General features: G+C 46.8%; 1 protein-coding gene across 3 annotated transcripts in view; it reads left to right on the forward strand.

Annotated features, from left to right (window-relative positions):
* Positions 1–16,930, forward strand: part of NEDD4L (NEDD4 like E3 ubiquitin protein ligase) — a 343,481-nt gene that overhangs the window by 118,911 nt on the left and 207,640 nt on the right. The window lies entirely within an intron of this gene.

Raw genomic sequence — 16,930 nt, forward strand, 5'->3', positions numbered from 1 at the left:
ATTACCTCCTCTCCGCATGCACTTGGCAAACTATGGCACGTTGCTCTCAGCCCCTTGGCTCTTGGCACCCTCCCTGCCACTAGGCTGAGTTTATTTTTCCTGCTTGTGTATTCTCTGGGTGATTTATACACACCCGTATTTCCCCTACCCTCTCATTTCACCTCTTGTTTATCTTACTCTGTCTGTATTTTTAAGGTCCTCTTTCTTTACAGTATGCAGATTTACAGTATGAAATTTTACGAATCTAAAAATTCTCAACTAGCACACATATATTATACCCAGCTCCTTCTTACTTTAAAGTGGCTACAAATGCTTTAGACTTTTTTTTTTTTTAACGTTTTTATTTATTTTTGAGACAGAGAGAGACAGAACATGAATGGGGGGAGGGGCAGAGAGAGAAGGAGACACAGAATCGGAAGCAGGCTCCAGGCTCCGAGCCATCAGCCCAGAGCCCGACGCGGGGCTCAAACTCACAGACCGCGAGATCTTGACCTGGCTGAAGTCGGACGCTCAACCGACTGCGCCACCCAGGCGCCCCTAAATGCTTTAGACTTTAAGGAATTCCTCATCCTTAACTCCTCGGTCCACGTGAAGTTCACTGGAGGAGACGAACCGTGAGCATCCCTGACCGTGACAGGCTACATGGAGGGCTCTTCCTGTGTCCACAGGGATGTATTGGGGAGTTAGAGCTCCCTCTGCTGGCCATATCTTCAGGTGCATTTTCATTCTGGACTGTAAAAATGGTATTCACATCTGATAATCCTTTGGAGTTCTTTTTCTTTTAAAATTTTTTAAACGTTTATTTATTTTTGAGAGAGACAGAGCCAATGCGGGGGAAGGACAGAGCCAGAGGGAGACACAGAATCCAAAGTAGGCTGTAGGCTCCGATTTGTCGGCAGAGCCCGATGTGGGGCTCGAACCCACGAACTGTAAGATCATCATCTGAGCCTAAGTCGGACACTTAACCAACTGAGCCACTCAGGCACCCCTTTGGCGTTCTTTTAAATTTTCTGATTTTTATTTATTTTATTTATTTAAACATTTTTATTTTTGAGATAATTTTCTGATTTTTAAATCAGAATTGTCTGATTTTTGAAATTAACTCACATCTTTGCTTTAAATTTTTTTTTTTTTTAACGTTTATTTATTTTTGAGACAGAGAGAGACAGAGCATGAACGGGGGAGGGTCAGAGAGAGAGGGAGACACAGAATCGGAAACAGGCTCCAGGCTCTGAGCCATCAGCCCAGAGCCCGACGCGGGGCTCGAACTCACGGACCGCGAGATCGTGACCTGGCTGAAGTCGGACGCTTAACCGACTGCGCCACCCAGGCGCCCCTCTCACATCTTTGCTTTAGCAGGTATTGAAGTCATTCTCAAATAGTGACACACAGGAAAGGATGATTTCACTTTAAGCAATTTCTACTTTTTACATAGTTTGAAAGTAGGCAATTGAGTAGCATTTCCCGCTTTAACTTTATATCCCCCTTTTCCCTTTCCTTGCCAAATAATTTCCTAAACTTGTAGCATCATCAAAATAAAATGCTACAAATTGCAAAGGAATAAATAACTGATACTGGGAAGAAAGGAAATTCTTCCAGTGAGGGGTACTATATTCCACTATGGAATAGACAGCATTCATAGAGAAAATGAATTATAACGCATTTTTAGCTTCACACTTTGAGGGATCAGAACTTCAGCACTCTGTTTTCTTTAAGAAAGGAATTTCCAGGGGGCGCCCGGGTGGTTCAGTAGGTTACGCGTCCGACTCTTGATTTCGGCTCAGGTCAAGATCTCACAGTTTCCGTGTTGGAACCCCGCACTGGGCTCTGTGCTGACAGCGTGGAGCCTGCTTGGGATTCTCCCTTTCCCTCTCTCTCTGCCCCTCGCCCCCATCCTTGGGCACACGTGTGTGCTTGCTCTCTGTCTTTCAAAAATAAATAAAATAAGAAAGGGATTTCCAGGCTGACATTGTTAATATAGAAAAATTATTTTATTAAAAAAATTTTTTTAATGTTCATTTATTTTTTGAGAGAGAGACAGAATGCGAGTGGGTTAGGGGCAGAGAGAGAGGGAGACAGAGAATCCAAAGCAGGCTCCAGGCTTCGAGCTGTCGGCACAGAGTCCGACGTGGGGCTCGAACTCACGAGCTGTGAGATCACAACCTGAGCCAGAGTTGGACGCTCAACTGACTGAGCCACCCAGGTACCACCCCCCCCCCCCCCCCCAACCAGGACTAAATTTGTAATGATGCACCCGTACAGCGTTCGTTTTCAGATTGGTAATAACCCTGAAAGAACAGGAACGGCACTCGAAAGTATTTTTTTTAAATGCAAAATTGACACATTTGCACTCAGGTATGCTTGGAGGTTTTGGTTTTTGTTTTGTGTTTGTGTGTGTGTGTTTATGTTTTGATAACATTCTGTCAGGGGCAGGGGAAAGAGTCTAAAGTTGTCGTGGGCAGTCTGCCCACGTTTCAGCAAAGGACTTACTTAAACAGAGTCAGGGGGGTTCAGACACCCACAGAGGAAAATGGCGTGCGTAGGTCATTTCTCTACTCATTTTGCAGTAACATTCTTCTCTCTCTTTGCCGTTTCTTAAGGTCTGCAGCTAACTGGCAGGAAACAAAAGCCAGAGGAAAGCTGTTGATGCTCTCAGTGGGACAGAAGAAATGGGAGCCACCAGGGAGAAAAGTTAGGGAGAAAAACGTCAGTTTGAGAGGGTTTTAAAATTGTTTATTTTCTTTTCAGTTGAAGACCTTGAGATTCATTCTCGGAGCTGTTAGGACTGTCCCTGTGAGATCATGTTTTCATGTGACAGTCCCTGATAATTGTATTCTACACATACAAGGCCCTACTGTTTTTTCTGGGCACCTCCCCCTGAACAAAACCAGCCTCGGAAGCAGGCAGGTGAAGAAACCAGGAATCCAAAAACCCTCTCAGCTGAGAAGAGGATGCTATTGAAATGGACTGGTACTTCCTCACCACCTTAGGGGTAGAAAGCCCGAGAAACATGATGGCAGCTCCCCAGGTTACAGAGAGAGAGAGAGAGATGGTCAGCAGACCTGATGACGTTGACCATGGTTATCACCAGGGACGCTTTCGTCCCCACGGTTCACGCCCTCGCCCAGCTTTCCCTCTGGCCTTTCTCTTGCTTCGTTGTATCCTCTTGGGCATTTGTGGAGACTCTGAGGCTCGGATCTCAGAGTATACCAGACTGTCCCAAATAACAGGATGGCAAAGGAAGTGTGGCTGTGCCTCGAGGAGGTTATACGTACTGTGAGGGCCTGAAATCGGGTGGAAATGTTAAGAACGTCCGTATCGAAGAGAACAGTTTGAGAGTCCGTTGAAGAGATGGGCCTATTGTGTTCCCTCTGTACCCCCCCAAAAAAGAAACCCAGCACTGCGCATGGGCAGCACATCAGTGGTCGTTTCCCAGTATAATAATGAGAAAGGCTGATGTGAGCGCTTTTGTTTACTTTTAAATTTGCATGTTTAAGTGATCCGGAAAATGATGCAGGTTTATTGTGGAAATCTCAGTAGAACTGCGAGAGGCAGGAAATAAAAGCCCTTTTTGTTGGGCCTCCCGAACCCCGCCCCCACGACGGACCAACTGTGGCAGTTTGAGCATAGCAACCGCCCCTCCTCCCACCCTGTGAAATTTTTTGCGCGCGTGTGTCACGGCGGGGGGGGGGGGGGGGGCACAGATTCACGCTGTGCGGTTTTATTAACTGTAAAGTCCACAGTGCACTGTGGAAAGGTTTCCAGCTCGTCCCGTGTATCTCTGTCGATCTTTTCTGCGGCCGGGTGGAGTTTGCGAATGCTGGAAAGATGATGCTGTGCTCAAGGGCAGATCGCCCCCCCGCCCCGCTCAGGCCCCAGTGCAGACAGGACTTGGCTTGAAAATTGACCTCCTAGTTCCTTTGGGCCCAGGTGACTTCAATGGCCTTGATTGCCGCAGGTGAACATGTGCAGCTCTGACCTTGAGTCTTTGGTTACTTTTTGAGCTCCTAAGTGTTCCCCGCACCCGGGAGAAGAACTTAGTTAGGGTCCCTGCTTGCTCGAATTCCATGCCTTCCACCTGTTGAGTCTTGGGCCAGCTGCAGAGGAAGCCACTTTGAAAGATGTCCCCCTGTCCTTCGTGCCGGGACCCCCCCGCCCCTGCCATGGGAGACCCGGCCGGAGGAAGCTTACTGCGTTACCGTGCTCCTCGTTATAAATAACACTCCAGATGGAGGTCGCCTGTACCGTGCCAGCCATCCTTGGTTCCAGCAGGGTGCCCAGACAGGTGTGCTTATGTTGGGAGTGGGCCCGTATCGGCGGCAGCGTCTTACAGCGCGCTCTAGGCTGGTGGGTGCCATCGCCTGTGCCCTGAGCCACGGCTCCTCGCCTGCAGGACGCCCCCGAGCTGGCAGCTCTTGCTCCAGCACCTTCTCCAGGTGACCGAGCGCTCGCGTGGGGTCTCTCTACTGTGCTTAGGGGCCTGTTACCCACAGCTGGCTGCTCCTGGTACCTGCGGGCATCCTTTAAGATCACTCCTTCGGTTTTGCTTAGGCTCACTTAGGCTCGCCAAAGCATCTTTTAACCTAAAAATTTGTGGGGTTTTTTTTGTTTTTTTTTTTTAAATATTTTACTTCCACCCTTAGCCCTTTTCACTCATGTCAACTTCCGATGTCAAGAGAAATCCCAAGTTCATTTATAGAAGGACATTCGCTGTACAAGCAGCAACAGCTGCCTAAAGGAGGTAGGTCTGTGTGTCGCGGCCTTCAGGATCGCGTGTGTCAGGAGGAGGCGTGTCCCCGTTGTCTCAGGAGCTGCCATATTGTGGAGTGGCCTCCTGTGAGAAGGAGGGCCCGAGGTGTCGTAGCTGGCTCCCCTTCTCACAGGGCTTTCCTGCTCTTGGTTTCTCACTCGCAGCCTTCTAGGGGGGTTTTGAATATGGAGCTGAGGGCCTTGCTGGAGGTGTTGCCAGGATGATCTTGGGCCCATGGGGTGGTGGTTCAAGAAGTTTCCTAGAGGAGCTGGGTTAGTTTTTAAAGTGCCTCTGGAGGAGTGACATAGTGTATTCCAGAAACGTTTTTCGTGGAGTCTTGTTTTTTTTTTGTTTTGTTTTTTTTTTTGAGTACAAGAAGGTGTTCTTTGGCCAAGCCCTGCTCACCCTTCTCCTGAAGGGCACCTTGCTGGAGAGACAGGGTTGGGTTCCATGTTTGCTTACGGTTTATTTAGTCCCGTTGGTGCCAATCACTGATTGCCCTTAGTGGTGGCCGTTGTTCTCAAGGCACTTGCGTTAGAGGGCAGTGTGGGGGTTCAGCGAGGAGCACAGGTTCATGGGAGATGCCCCCGGAAAGGTTAGGGAGGCCTTGACTGTGATAGGACGCGGGGTGAGATCAGACGCATCTGTGGCCCAGATGAGGCTCCCTTCCCTGTGAGTTTCTGCTACTGAGCTCGGAGTGAGCAAGGGTCTCTGGAACCAGATTTCAAAAAGCGCCTAGTATCTTTCCTACAACAAACATGTTAAAACTGACAATGTCCGGGGTACCTGGCTGGCTCGATCGGGGGGCCATGCGACTATTGACATCGGGGTTGTGAGTTCGAGCTCCACATTGGGTGCAGAGATTACTTAATAAAAATTGAAAAGGAACAGTGTCCACGAATCTCAAGAGTTTTTAAAAAAAGTTTACAGTCTCGTCTCGACAAAAAAATGAGCGAAGGTGGGAATAACCAGATTGATAAATTTGTCTCAAAAGATGTAGGCATGGCAGCAAACATGCCGTGAAGTTCAAAAGGGGGCATACTGGGGGAAATGCCAGTTTCTATCACAGAGAAAGAGCTAATTTCCTTAATGTGTAATGATCTACAAATCAATAGAAAGACCAATAAGCTGATTGAAAAATGATCAGAGGGTACAGGTAGTTCAGGGAGAAGGGAATATCAGTGACGAAACGTGGCAACAGTTAACCTCACCGATAATAAAAGAAACAGCAAATTAGAAAATCCACTGAAATACCATTTTCAAAGATCGTGTTGCCAAAGATTAAATTTTTAATAGCACACGCAGTCAATAAATAATACCGTAATGACATGTGGTGATGGATGGAAGTACACGGATGATGGTGAGCTCTGAGTACCGTATAAAGATGTTGGATCGCTGTGTTATCCACCTGAAACTAACCCAACACTGTGTGTCAACTTCAATTTGAAAAAATTTAATAGCGCGGTACGTGGACAGGGATGTGAGCAAATGGCTAGCTTTAAACCATTAGAGGACGTGTGGGAGGTTGAGCCTCTAGCAATTTAGGAAAATGTATCAACATGACCGATGCCTGTCACCCGGAGACCAGCCTTCCCGATTCTGTCCATTTCTCCAACAGACACACATGCACCTGTGTGAAGTGAAAGGCATGCAGAATAGGCGTTCCCCGCTGATGCAGTCAGAAAAGATGCGGAGTAACAGAAACGTTCCTGACACCAGCTAGATCCTGGGCTGGGACAGCAGCATTGATTCTGTTCCTCCCGCCTTCTCTCTCCCCTCGGCTGCTTGTTCTGCTGGTTCTATTCCCAGCCGGGTTTTCTGTTTGATGGCCGCCTCGAGTTTTCATTCTCAGCAGAGAGAGGACGACTCCAGGCAAAGTTTGGGGCTTGCCTTTTATTGGGTCACCCCTGACCTGTGGACAGGGGAATGTCCTCGATGTTGACCTGTACTGTAGTGGAGTGACTCTCTCATTTACATTAAAAGACAAGCTCCAGCTCTGTGACTCACCACCCCTCCGGCCTGCCTTTCCGCTTGAGGTTCCCCAGTAGAACTTTGTCCCGCGTTAACCACCATTTTCAAAGGAAGCAGCGGAGTTTGAGACCTACTGTGTTTTTGAGACGCTGCAATTTTGTATGTTAAGGTGAAATCATAATCACCACATCAGTCTCAGGAGGTGTTATCTGCCTCCCCCCCGCCCCCCACCATGAGAAACACTGAGGATCAGAAGGGGTGAGGCCCCTTGCCTGAGGGCACAGTGGGTAAATGGCAGAGCTGGGGCTGGACCGGGGTGTGCTGGTAGAGATTGCCTCCCTGCCTGGGAAGCATCTGGGGGGGGGGGCAGTGTTTACAGCCCCCTGCCCCTGGTGACTGGAATGAGCAGCCAGAGCTAGGACCCATTGGTTCACACCACCAGAAAATGATGACGTTGCACTAATGGTTTTCATGCAGTAAAAGGCTATGATCCCTGGTGCTCCCCTTCCAGGCTGAGAATTCTCGTTCACACTGCCAGGCTTGTCTTCACGCAAGAGCCCGATCTCTGAGATCAGCTTGGGAAGAATTTAAGCAGCAGACAGTGGCCAGGGTCCCCCCCCCCCCCCCCCATGTAGGAAGGACGGGCAGAGCGCCTGGTGCCTTCAGGGTTCTAGAAAGCACCCCATTCCCTGTCTCTGGCTGATGGGCCTTCATTGGTCAGCAGTAGTTGGTTTCCCATGAGGTGGCTCTAGAAGGGCTAGAAGGGTTTCTAGAGAAACCAGGAGGAACTTTGCGGGACTGGTTTGTTTTCATCTTCTGCCCACTGGCTTTTTGCACTCATTCCTCAGAAAAGTTGCCCAACCAGATTGGGGAGCTGGGGGCGGTGGGGGCAGGAACGAAGCAGAGAGCTGCACAAGTGGTAGGGGGCTTGAGAAGGAGGGTTAGGAAGGAAGAAACGTCCTCTCTTCAGGTTCTTGGAAATCAGAAAAGGAATAAATAAGAAATTCAACATTAAAAACCTGTGATTAGGATTTGGGTTCCGTCACTTCATTACACATGAACATTGTACTTCATATTTTTCATAGCAGAGTAACGTACGGAAGGCGGGACCACTTTTGTTTTCCTTCGTGTGTGCCTTGTGATTTTTGTGTTCTCTTAAGTGCATTTTAAGATTAATTATGAAAGTCACATCACCAGACACTTGAGCTAGAAATGTATGTTAGTGATATTCAGAGATGATGAAACGCTCTGTAAGCAGAATTCTGCTCTGAAGCAGAATTTCTGTTCTGGAAGCAGAGAGGGAAACCACATTAGCAAATCAGAAAACCCTCCCTCCCTGCGCCCCAACGTGTGATTCGTTGATCTTTGGTCTGAGTTCTGGCAGAGAGAATAGGAAGGAGATGTTTCAGGGTGGCTGCATTGCTGCTTTCTAAAGAGTTGGGGATAGTTGGGCGCCTGGGTGGCTCAGTCGGTTAAGCGGCCAACTTCGGCTCAGGTCATGATCTCGCGGTCTGTGAGTTCAAGCCCCGCGTCGGGCTCTGTGCTGACAGCTCAGAGCCTGGAGCCTGTTTCGGATTCTGTGTCTCCCTCTCTCTGACCCTCCCCCGTTCATGCTCTGTCTCTCTCTGTCTCAAAGATAAATAAATGTTAAAAAAAAAAAAAATTAAAAAAAAAAAGTTGGGTGTGTGTGTGAGGCCTGCTTGATTTCTTGGGTGCATCTTTGCTACTCCCTTAATCCAGAGAGAGCTGCATAGTAGGGATTTTAAGATGTCTTCTGAGGGATAAAAGATGGGTCCTTGGCAATGAGCTAGTTCAAAATAAAAAGAGTGGGACAAAGAGCCATTGGCGGGGCGGGGGGGGGGGGGGGGTTGTGGTCCAGCCAGAACTAGGACCTGCATCCAATGGGCAGGCCAACCCAGGGGGCGAATGGTATCTCCTCTCCACGTCAGTCTTCACTAACCTGATCCCATGGTCTTCTCTTGACCTTCCAAGCAGTCACACTTCTGGACAGGGTGCTGGACAGGCTTACTGACCTCCTGCACTTGGTTGTGAATGATGGAAGTTGAGTTAATGCACACTTAAGCCTGTACTGTGGATAGCAATCTGTATTTTATTATTCCACACCTTATCTGTATTTATTTACCTCTATTTGTCGTTAGTGTTGCAAATAGGTTAATTCATTCATTGTCCTTCTAATGAAAACAGCGGCGTGGTCTAATAGTCTGCCTGCCGCTCTGTTGTGGCCAGATAGAAGCGGGGAGTTAAGTTATTTCTCCGCACTGCTCTGCTGCATCAGAAACCAAGCCCTGACCTCCTCTCCCAGGCCCCTTTGTTATACAGCAGGGATGGAAACAAAAGACTTTTCATGTCACCTGTCCAGGGCACCGGGGAGGCGAAGGAAGCCCTCGCCAGGCTTTGCAATTCCCCTACAGCTCAGCTCAGAAAGCCTTTATTCTCCTATGATATTTACTCAACACCTGACACCTCCTGGGAATCTTTAAAATTGTTCTCAGGAAAGAAACCATGGTGCTTGCAGGTGCCTATTTTTAGACTTTATAAAGCCTTTCTCTCTGCCTAGCCTGCTGTTTGAAAGGCACCAGGATCTTTTGTCTTGAAAAGTTCAGCACCCTCCGGCTAGTTCCCCACCCGAGCCGCAAACCCTGAAATGCTCTGGGATGTGTCTCTCCCTCCGTTCTGACCAACACCAAAACCACAGGTTTGACCTTTACACCAGTGTCGTTGAAATTATACAACCAGGGGAAGAAAGCTACTTCTAAGCATTGAACCTCAGAGCAGACAATGAATCGGTATGTCTATCAGTATGATAAGAACTGCCGATCAGCGCTGGACACATTGAACCTGTCAGCTGGACTGGTTTGAGTTTTGGGCCCTGCTGTTGGCTGGCCAAGTTCAGGACAGGTATACCTGAACCTGATGCTTACTCGCTTCAGGCAATAGGAGCTATCAAGCCCTGGCCAGGGTCTTGACCACGTTCTGGTCAGCCTGGGGTGATCTCTTTGGCCAGGGGTTTTGGCTTTTTTCTTTACATCAACCCCATAGGTCGTAACTAATGGTGACTGTGTGACTTTCAAGGCAGCGATAATTCAGCGCGAAGCCGGCAACCCAGGGGAAGTGGGAGGGGCAGTTTTCCATCTTCTCTCTTCTTGGCCTTTTCCAGTTTCCTCACCTTTGTGCTGTCCTTGCTTTCTGCCTCCCTGCTTATGGGCCACGCAAGAGAACGGAACAATCTTGAATTTGATCGTGTGCATTAGAACTGCCGTAGGTTGGGGCGCCTGGGTGGCGCAGTCGGTTAAGCGTCCGACTTCAGCCAGGTCACGATCTCGCCGTCCGTGAGTTCGAGCCCCGCGTCGGGCTCTGGGCTGATGGCTCAGAGCCTGGAGCCTGTTTCGGATTTTGTGTCTCCCTCTCTCTCTGCCCCTCCCCCGTTCATGCTCTGTCTCTCTCTGTCCCAAAAATAAATAAACGTTGAAAAAAAAAATTAAAAAAAAAAAAAGATGGGGCGCCTGGGTGGCGCAGTCGGTTAAGCGTCCGACTTCAGCCAGGTCACGATCTCGCGGTCCGTGAGTTCGAGCCCCGCGTCAGGCTCTGGGCTGATGGCTCGGAGCCTGGAGCCTGTTTCCGATTCTGTGTCTCCCTCTCTCTCTGCCCCTCCCCCGTTCATGCTCTGTCTCTCTCTGTCCCAAAAATAAATAAACGTTGAAAAAAAAAAATTTAAAAAAAAAAAAAAAGAACTGCCGTAGGTGACTGTCAGCCTTCTGTGACCCTCTCAAGTGACCTCAAGGTGACACTAGAAACAAGAAGAGCCAGAAAACCGGTGAAGCAGAAACATGCAGGCAATACTTTTGAACAATCAGATAATGATAGAAGAGTATTAAGATCACCTAAGGGTCTTTCACATGCCTGTGTGGAAATCAGTAAACCTCAATATTTACAACCAAATTATACCTTGTGACATGCAAATATTTGGAGACCTGCTCACAAGCACGTATACCTGTTTCCGCCTTTTGTGTGTGTAATCGGCCTTCAGAGCAGTTCTCAGGGCAATCTGAAATACTGTCTCCGGGGCCACGGTCCTCAGGAAGACCACGAATAAAGCATTTACTCACCTACTTTGAGGTTGGCTTTCTTTTGGTCGATAATAGGACTTACTGAAAGCTTGGATTCAAGCTATTAAATTGAAAGCAGATGCATGAATATTTCATAGGGAATTCTCTAAAAACTGCAGTAAAACCAACTAAGTGTTCATTTAGGCAAAACTATTTTAAAATTGGGAAAAAGGGGGCGCCTGGGTGGCGCAGTCGGTTGAGCGTCCGACTTCAGCCAGGTCACGATCTCGCGGTCTGGGAGTTCGAGCCCCGCGTCAGGCTCTGGGCTGATGGCTCAGAGCCTGGAGCCTGTTTCCGATTCTGTGTCTCCCTCTCTCTCTGCCCCTCCCCCGTTCATGCTCTGTCTCTCTCTGTCCCAAAAATAAATAAACGTTGAAAAAAAAAAATTTAAAAAAAAAAAAAAATTGGGAAAAAGAAGAACGTATACACATAGGAAAGGTTGGTTGGAATGGGCTTACAACAAAATATTAACACCGTATCGGGGTGGTAGTTATTTTTTTTTATATTTTAATTTTATATTTTAATATCGGGGTAATTTTTTTATATTCCCTAAATTTTTCTGAGTAAGTGTATTATTGAATGTTATCAGCCATAGAGAAAAGTGTACATGCCTGATGATCTAGCTAACATACTTCATTAGGAACTCCTCCTAAGGAAATAGGAATGTATTATATCCTTAGGTATATATTCTAAGGATACATACGTATAATGCATGTGTTTTATAAAATATACTTTTTATATATATATAAGGAAGACGTCAAGGAGCAAAAACGTCATGTCCCCTTCAAGGTCCTTGTGGGCAGATGAAGAATCAAGTTGACACGAGACCGGTTAATAGGAGAAAATCAAATTTAGTAGCATACTTACAGGGAGTTCACATGGACGTGGAAATTCCAAAGGCATTCAGGCTCAATGAGGTCTATGTGTCATTCTGAACTAAGGAGATAGGGGATAGGGGTCTGGGACTTCAAAGGGAAGGAACGCCAACGAGATGAAAAAAAGTAAATGTTTGGTAAACATGTTTGCTGGGCATCTTAGAAACAGTGGGACACAGGGATGCCTGGGTGGCTCAGTGGGTTAAGCCTCTGACTTCAGCTCAGGTCATGAACTCACGGTTTGTGAGTTCGAGCCCTGCATTGGGCTGTGTGCTGACAGCTCAGAGCCTCGAGCCTGCTTCAGATTCTGTCACCCCCTCTCTCTCTGCTCCTCCCCCATTCACACTCTGTCTCTCTCTCTCAAAAATAAATAAATATTAAAAAAAAAAAAAAAAAACAATGGGACACAGGATTTGATCAAATAGGCCTTGCTCCCGGTCTACCAAACCTCGTTCACAGACTAATGTAGTTATCTATGGTGATAGCTCTGTTCCTGGAGCAGGTCTTTTGTCTAAATTCTTTTTAGACAGGTATGGGGGGAGGTAAAGAACTTTTCCTGAATATGTTGGGTTTTGGTTGCTTTTTAACTCAAAATAATCTTCATGTTAAAGTGCCATATTTTGGGGCGGTCTGCCCTTGGCCCCTACAAAGCATTGTCTATCATAAGACAGCATTAAAACAATCTAAAATAGTTTATCTGTGGTAGGTCTCTAAAAAGGAATAGTAAGAAACCCTTAAAAATGATACAGATATGTGATGACAAGGAAGCATACCATTCAGTGAAAAAGTAAGTGACAGATTGATTTGTATAATTTGACTCCCCCCCCAGCACCCTTTTTTTTTTTTTTTTAAAGAGAGCCTGTGTGTCAGCAGGGGGAGGGGCAGAGGGAGAGAGAATCCCAAGCAGGTTCCACACCCAGCAGCATGGAGCCCAATGCAGGCCGATCCCACAACCCTGGGATCACAACCTGAGCTGAAATCAAGAGTCGGAGGCTCAACCCACTGAGTCGCTCAGATGCCCTTGATCCCATCTTTTTTTTTTTTTTTTTCAATATTTATTTATTTATGAGAGAGAGGGAGACCTACTGTGAGTGGGGGAGGGGCAGAGAGACAGGGAGATTCAGAATCTGAAGCAGGTTCTAGGCTCTGAGCTGCCAGCACAGAGCCTGATGAGGGGCTCGAACTCATGAATCGTGGAATCATGACTTGAGCCAAAGTCAGGCGCTTAACTGACTGAGCCGCCTAGGTGCCCCTGATCCCATCTTTTTGTAAGAAACCAAAAAATAAACAGAAATGTAGACAATCTGAAAGGGTGGTAACATGCTAATGTATATAGCATTAGAGAAAGGGATTCCTAGGTGTAGGTTTTCTTCCTTCGCCTGTGTTTGTATGTATAATTTTCCCATAAAGAATCTACATTGCAGAGCACCTGTGTGGCTCAGTATGTTAAGCATCTGACTCCTGATTTCGGCTCAGGTCATAATCTCACAGTTCATGGGTTCGAGCCCCACATCGGGCTCTGCACAGACAGCATGGAGCCTGCTTGGGATTCTCTATCTCCCTCTCTCTGCCCTCTCCCGCATGCTCTCTCTCTCTCTCTCTCTCTCTCAAAATAAATGAACTTAAAAAAAAAATCTACATTGCTTTCGTAAAAATTGGAAAAGTTTTAGTTTTAGAAAATAAAAATGCCTCTTATTGGGTGAGAACCTGTGATTTGAGCCTCAGAATAGACCTTTTTACCCCAATTGTTGAAGCCATCCTCTTGTACCTTCTAGAGATTTAAAGCAATGATAAAAAAGAGCTTTAAATGATGAACTGGTTGCTCACTGGGCTGATAATTATAATGGCTGAGATTTTTAATTGCTGTTTGTATCAATGAATACTTTTTATTGGTGTGTTTAGATTTTTATAGTAGCACTGCTGTTTACTGCACTTTAATGAGATTAGAAACTTGGTCTTTGTAATGGGAAGCAAAATAATGAAGCTTGTTCAGAATGGTGTTGGAGTAAGTGAAGCTCTGAGCCCAAGAGCCCGGTGATGGTGCTGCTGTTTCAGAGTTCAGAAGCTGTTTCTCGCTTTATTTGGGTTTTGCAGCTGAGTTCCCATGGCTGAGGCTGTCAGAAGACTGGCTCCCAGATAATTAGTAAATTACTAAGGAAGACACTGGCCTTCCTCTGTAGCAGCTTAGAGTTTTATTGGTGAGATGGGCTCATTAGAAAACAATTACATCAGTCTAGAACTCCGGGTAAAAGCTAAGTAGTTAATCGTGTGCACAGATGACAGGTGTTGAAGGCTTCAGCAAAATTAGACCTGGATGGGCAGTAAGAGGCCAGGCCCTTCCATCCCGGAAGCCCTAGTGTCCCCGTGGTACTCGCGCTACGCAGCATGTGGTAGGAGCTTGCTAAATACTTGCTGAATGAGACAGCATCCGAGCTGGGCCTTCAAGCCTGGGTTCTTAACTACGTGAGGCTGGATCTAGAAACCGTAGAACAAGAACCTGCCTTACATAGCACCATTCTGAGATCAAGAGATTAAATTGGTGCTCCGGAGCACAAATGATTCCCAGTCCTCAGCACTACCGATTGGGTGCAAGGTACCCGTTGATTTAATAATGAGAGGAGATGGCGGGCAAGTTCCCCTACTCCTTTCCTGTGAGACATTTGATGATTTAAGAGAGGTTAATACGTGAAGTTGCCTCAAGTCCAGCAAAGAGGGTAGTTAATGGCACCATTAGGGTTAGTCTGCAGGTGTCCCGACTCCCGGCTTACCCAGTCTGGTGATTCATGTTAGCCCTTTGACAGTGTACCCCTCACTCTTAATGGTTTTTTACTAGGCTGCCTTGACGTGCTCCGGTTCATTTGTCTCCTGCCTAGCCGAACACCAGTGACTGCGCTTTTTGCGGGGTTAGTTTGCGGGGATACGACTCATGGGTGCTCGCATCTGTCTTTCAGCGGAATTTACTAACTGTCTATTCAGGTCCAAGGCGGTGTGCTGGGAGCCAGAGAGCACCGAGTTTTGGGCCTCCGGGAGTTTGTCAAAAGCGGCTCATTTGAGCTCAGCATGGCCCTAGAACACGGGTCATTTACAAAGGGGGGGGGGGTGGGATGCGTTAATGCATGGAATTGTCCTTCTGCTTGCTTGATTTCTGATTGTTTTAAAGATGCTGTCGTGTTCCATCACAGCACGGCAGCTTGTGGGACCTCGGGGGTGTGCTTGTGACGGTTACCGAGGTTTTTAAAGTAAAGTGGCCGAAAAGACAGCAAGGCCTGTGTCATGGGGGAGGGGGGTGTTCTATGTGGACTGTGTTTCTTGATAAAGGTATTTTATCTCATTTTATCTTTTTGCCAGTTGATATACATGGAAGCATTTAGGAAAGAGCTAATAGTAATACTCGTGAGCTATCTTACACGTGCGCTCTTTTATACGTGAGAGTATACATTTGATTGGAAGATAATGTACTGAGACATACCTCTTGAATTAGTCTAGGACAGGCATAACTTGTTTTATTGTACTCTGCTTTATAGATTTTTTTTTTTAATACAAACTGAAGGCTCGTGGCAACCCTGCGTTGAGCAAGTCTACTGGCACCATTTTTTTCCGACAGTATTTGCACACTGTGCATCCCTGTGTCACATTTTGGTCATTCTCCCAATACTTCAAACTTCCTCATTATTACATTTGATGTGATCTGTGATGTGCGGTTGTGACTCACTGAAAGCTCGGACGATGATTAGCACTTTTTAGCAATAAGGCAATTTTAAATTAAGGTACGCACTTTTTTTTTTTTTTAGACGGAATGCTATTGCACACGTAATAGACTCCCGTATCATATAAACATAACTTCTATACGTACTGGAAAGCCAGAAACTTCATTTGACTCCTTTATTTTGATGTTTGCTTATTGTGGCGTTCTGGAACTGTACCCGAGATGTCTCCAAGGTATGCCTAGAGAAAATTGAAGTGAATGTCAGTCAGGTCCTTAATTTTAGAATTGTTGCAAATAACCTACTGGGCTGATGTAGGAAAAAAAGAAAAAAAGAAAAAGGACATTTTACATAGTAAATAAAGTCCTGAAAATTCCAGTCTTCGTTTGTAACTAAAGGAGACACTTTCTTCTATTCTATTCCAAGCAGATGTTGCTACTATACGAAGAAAGATGTGCCAGCTGGTCCCCAGGCCTTTGTACAGCTGCGGTAAAACCCATATGTACGGTCTTCCCCTACTACTTGCTTAGAAATCCCTAGTATCATTTTAGAGCATATCCCAGTGATGCCACTTAAATATAAATTTCCAATTTCTATTCCGGGGCCCTCGCTTCCTCTGGCATATTTTCCCTGAAGTTGTTACCTGCTTCTGAGAGCCTCCCGGACCTAAATCTATTCACCAGAGATTGATAAAGGCTTTGGAGGAGTGAAGTGGTTGGGAGCATTTTTTTTTTTTTTTTTCAAACGTTACCTGCTAGGCTGCTCTTTGTGAGCCAGTTTCCAGCACGTTCTGTCCTCCAGCGGCACAGAACAACTTCCCCGAACCCACCCAAGACTTGCTCACTGGCCAGGGCCGTGCTGCCTCGTCTTTGTTACGTCCTGGATCTACAGCTGGCCTCTTGGTAGAGATGCCTGCCTCGTATTTTCCAGTTGGTTCTTGGCTGTTACCTTCGGGGAACATACCGGCTCTTTGCTTCTCTTTTCTCAGTGTTTTCTCTTTGCTTCTCTTTCCTCTGGGAATTTCATTCTTTGTAACCAAATCACCAGGTGTCGAACTGGGGACAGGAGCCATAGGGAAGAACGGAACTTTGGTCCTCCCTCTTGTGTTTAGCGGCCTGATCAGAAGTCAGTGGAAAAGAACGAAGGCGGGGAAGAAGTTGTGGTGTGGAAGCGGGTGTGGTGTGAAAGCACGATTGTCAGTTGAGCAGCGAAAGTCACTTTCAGAAAGTCAGTAAAGCAGAAATTCGGACACGCCGCTTCTTGAAGAACGGGCTGAAGATGGTGCGGCGTTCATGACTGCAGTATTCAAGAGCCACCACCAGATGGTGATGGCGGCTTCTTGGCCCCAGTGGGCCTCTGGGACTCCCCCTCCCGCTGAAGGTCTCTACTTGCCTTGAAGGGTTACTTGAGCTGTTGTCAAAGAGTAGAATAATAAGCAACTTGCGAATTCCATTTTAAGAAATCACTGCCTTTTCAAAGGAAGCATTAAGGAAAAAGACTTCT

The sequence above is a fragment of the Leopardus geoffroyi genome, chromosome D3 (assembly GCF_018350155.1).
Source record: "Leopardus geoffroyi isolate Oge1 chromosome D3, O.geoffroyi_Oge1_pat1.0, whole genome shotgun sequence".
Lineage (NCBI taxonomy): Eukaryota > Metazoa > Chordata > Mammalia > Carnivora > Felidae > Leopardus > Leopardus geoffroyi.